Source organism: Heterodontus francisci, unplaced genomic scaffold (genome assembly GCF_036365525.1).
Source record: "Heterodontus francisci isolate sHetFra1 unplaced genomic scaffold, sHetFra1.hap1 HAP1_SCAFFOLD_937, whole genome shotgun sequence".
Lineage (NCBI taxonomy): Eukaryota > Metazoa > Chordata > Chondrichthyes > Heterodontiformes > Heterodontidae > Heterodontus > Heterodontus francisci.
The window spans coordinates 115,590-120,092 of NW_027141972.1; the positions used below are offsets into that span (position 1 = coordinate 115,590).

At 47.1% G+C, this 4,503-nt stretch overlaps 1 non-coding gene across 1 annotated transcript; it reads right to left on the reverse strand.

Annotated features, from left to right (window-relative positions):
• Window positions 1-280: 280 nt before the first annotated feature.
• On the reverse strand, window positions 281-352 carry trnat-ugu (transfer RNA threonine (anticodon UGU)). The gene has a single exon. It is a non-coding gene; the product is annotated as a tRNA-Thr (tRNA).
• Between the last annotated feature and the right edge of the window lie 4,151 nt (window positions 353-4,503).

Here is a 4,503-nt window from a genome sequence, read left to right on the forward strand (position 1 = left end):
AGGGCAATGGGGGAAAGGACAGGAGTGTGGGATGTGGGATTAATAGAATAGCTCTGTTAAATATCAAGCAAATGCACAGTAATAAAGTTCAGTGCTCGGACCTCAGATATTTTCACTCTATCAATGGCAGAGAAGGCTCAAGGGACCATGTGGCTACTCCTCATGTTCTTCCCAGTGTCCAGGATAAAGTGTAACATCACACTGATTTCCAGATGGCTGAAACAAATGCAACAGACATCTATTCTGGAAACATCACATTTAAAGTGAGAAACTAATTATGAGGCATGTACGGGGATTGAACCCGTGATCTTCAGTTTACAAGACTGACGCCCTACCACTTGGCCACCATGCCTTTTGTTAATGAACACCTGAGACTCCAGAGGAGGATTTGTGATTCTTTTTCAATTTGGTTGAAACAGCATCGAGAAACATGCACAGAAATAAAGAGGGATTGTGGAATGGGTAACAGATCAGCCTCATTTCCATCATCAGCATCATGAAATCTTCATTCAGACATTCCATTCCCATCCTCAGCTTTTCTCACATCTGTACAATAATATAAGAGTGGACATTGGGTTGTTACTGGGCAGATTATATAAATAGACTATGTGCATCATCACAGGAAGTGATGTAATATAATCTGTACGGCACCTCATGGAGAGTTGTGGATGAAACCTTCAATGCAAGATGTGCAGAGTAAACTCAGGTTATTTTAACCGTCAGATTCTTATAAATTGTGTACTAAGCCTTGACAGATATCAGAACATTATATGGGGGCCGCAGTAAACCAAAGCGAAGATGGAGAAATCTTTGCCTGTACCTTTGAAAAGGTCACTGGACTGAACCAAGCCGAGGAGTGGCCGAGATGTTTCCAGAACTTTGCAAGGTATTGTACTGCATCGGGTCTCGTGCAGAAGCCAGACATGGAGCAGGTCAGTACGCTATTGTCTGCAATGGAGGGAGTGTGCAGGCAACATCCTCATGAAGAACAGAAGGCTACGTGTGAAGAAGTTATTAAGACACTCAAGACCTATTTTAATTGAGGAAAAAAATGTCATCGTGGAGCCAAAGTTAAAACGCTGCATTTGCTGACAACGCAACCACCAGGTGACGCTGTACTAGCACATGCGCAAATGCAGCCTCTTCCACTGAAACGTCACTGTCTGTGACATTCAGGCAGCTGCCAGGATTAAAGATGGAGCTACTCAATTTATCACAGAAAACAACTTCGACCTAAAAATCCCCTCAAAGGTTGCCATCGCCGCCTCCATCCCACCCTCAACAGTCCCCCGCTCCCTCTTGCGCATTCGCCAGTTATACAGTACCAAGTCATCTTAATTCACCTAAAGTGAATTAGTTTCGGAGCAGTGACTGTCATTTCATAAGCAAATATGGCACAGTGGCACAGTGGCGTGCACTGTAGCCTCACAGCTCCAGCCACCCGGGTTCAATTCTGGGTACTGCCTGTGTGGAGTTTGCAAGTTCTCCCTGTGTCTGCATGGGTTTTCTCTGGGTGCTCCGGTTTCCTCCCACAAGCCAAAAGGCTTGCAGGTTGGTAGGTAAATTGGCCATTATAAATTGCCCCCAGTATAGGTAGGTGGTAGGGAAATGATGGGATGTGGAAGGAATATGGGATTAGTGTAGGATTAGTATAAATGGGTGTTTGATGGTCGGCACAGACTCGGTGGGCCGAAGGGCCTGTTTCATTGCTGTATCTCTAAAAAAAAATATCTACACAAAGGACACGTTTTGGTTGATACTCGGAGAACGTTGCGCTGTTTGAAGTCTCATTAGAAGGACAGCACCTCTGACAGTGCTGCACACCCTCTGTAATTCAGTGAGGTTTCATAGAGTCGTAGAGTTATACAGCACAGAAACAGGCCCTTCGGCCATCATGTCCGTGCCAGCCATCAAGTACCTATCTATTCTCATTCCATTTTCCAGCACGTGGCCGTAGCCTTGTATTCTGTGGCGTTTTGAGTGGTCATCTAGATACTTCTTAAATGTTGTGAGGGTTCCTGCCTCTACCACTCCTTCAGGCAATGTGTTCCAGATTCCAACCACCCTCGAGGTGAAACATTTTTTCCTCAAATCCCCTCTAAACAGTGCCATCCCATTCTCCGGACGATCATTCCCCGTTTCCCCCCATCCCACTCTCTGACTGCTCACTCCCCGCTTCACCCACCACCACCCCCATCCTGCTCTCTGGCCGCTCACACTCAAGGCCATGGGCTCTGCCGCTTCCCTCCTCTCGGCCACTCGCTCCAACATTGCCCCATCACCCCTCGAGGCTCGCCTTGCTTTATCGGGTGGTGCGGTGAAGAATGATCGAATGTTGGAGCGAGAGGCCGAGAGGAGGGAAGCAGCATGGCTTCGAGCTAGTGTCTGGAGGGACGTGGGGGGGAAGCGGGGCGTGAGTGGACTGAGAGAGGGCAGTGCGGGGGTGGGGGGGTAGCAAGTGGCCGGAGGGCGGGGGAGCGGGGTAGCAAGGAGCGGGCAGCGAGCGGCCTGGAGTGAGTGGCCGAGTGGGGGGAGAGAGTTTTCCCGCACATGCGCCACTTTGTCCTGGAAGACGTAGGCTGAGCATGCACAGCATCTCAGAGCGCAGGAGACTGTTTGTGCATGTGCGAGCTTGGAGCGCTCTGATGACGTCGGCTGGCTGCTGCATTGTCAGGAATCACTTTGAATTTAATAAGCATACAAAACAGAAAGGGGAGAGTATTCATTCATTTATCAATGACTTGTACAATCTCACGGAGGATTGTGAATACAGCAACTTAAGAGAAGAGCTGAATGGAGACAGGATTATGTTCGGGGTATTAGACAACACCCTTTCAGATCATCTGCAGTCCAGGGCTGATCTCACATTAATGAAAGAGTTTCAATTGAGCAGACAAACAGAGGTTAGAAAGTTTAACCAATCCGTTGTCCGAGGGGACAGGGAGAGTCTGATCTCGAGAGTTGCAGACTCAATTGAATTTGTTAAGAAAGCAAAAGGAAAAATTAGTGGTAAAAGACAAGAAAGACGGGAAGAGCATCTAGTGGTAGCTGCAACCAATTGCAGTAGGTGTGGCCGAGAGAGACACAAGTGGGAAAACTGCCTCGCCAAAGAAGCTGAGTGTTTTTCCTGCAGAAAGATGGGACACTTTCAGTCAATGTGTGGCAGTAAAATACCAGCGGTGAATATAATTAAAGGAAGATCCCGAGAGAGAAAAAACATTAATGAAGTACAGGATATCCAAAGTGTGGAAATACATTTCTCAGGTGAAATCCAGGAAACAAAGTGAGAGTTGCTGGACGACAGAAATTCTGAAATATTTTAAGACAGAGGTAGATAGATTCTTGATAAACAAGGGGGTGAAAGGTTATCGGGGGCAGGTGAGAATGTGGAGTTGAGGTTGCAATCAGATCAGTCATGATCTTATTGAATGGTGGAGCAGACTCGAGGGGCCGAGTGGTCTACTCCTGCTCCTAATTGGTATGTTTGTATGTCAGAAAACATGTTCTAGATACAATGAGAACTATCATTTGTTTGGAAATGGATTTGAAACCCCTTTTATCAAAAGGTTATTGAGCTTTAATTTTTCTACAATTAACAGGCAAATCCTTGTGGAGTTGAGATTGACAGAAACAATGGGCTGGATTCTCTAGATCCCTCGACGTCAAGATCTGTGGTGGGGATGGGGTGGGAGCCGCTTGAAGATGGCCCCGGATGAGGCCCGCCACGGACCTCAACGCCGGCAGGGCCTGGCTCAATATTGCCGGCGACGGCGAGGCCTTGTGGGGGACCCCACCGCTCGGCAACGGGACCACAAACCTGCATTAATTATTATCCCATCACTTCCTGATATCCTGCTGCGATCTTCAGCCCAGTGACTGGCACTGCAGTGCCTTCGGAGCCCCATCCGGGGAAATGAGGTGCAACACTGATGGGGAGGGGGCAGAAGGTAAGTTTCTCAGTGTGAGGGTGGGGGGACGGAGTCAAATTAATGTCATGGCTGTAGGGGATGGTGGGAAGGGTTATAGTTTACAGTTTGTGCAGTTTTGGGCGGAAGGTCAGATGGTAAAGGTAGGTTTTGGGAAGGAAAGGGCAAATAATTAATTTAACTGTTATTGGGGGGATGGGAGAGAGGCAAAAGCAATGTATTTATTTCATTTCATTTAATCTTCCTTTAAATATTTTCCAGTAGGACTAACAGCCCTTTAAAAATGGCTGACAATCCAGTACAGTACTAAGGCAGTGCTGCACTATCAGAAATGCTGTTTTTCAGGTGAAACAGAAAACTGAGGATCCCTCTGCCCTCTCAGGTGGATGTTAAAGGTACCATGGCACTATTTCAGAGAATAGAAGGGGAATTATTTCTGGGGTGCTGGTCATTGTTTAACCCTGAATCAACATCACTAAAAAACAGATTATCTCGTTTTTATCACATTGTTGTTTCTGGGAGCTTGCTGTGCGCATATTGGCCACCATGTTTCCTGCATGACTACAGTGACTACACT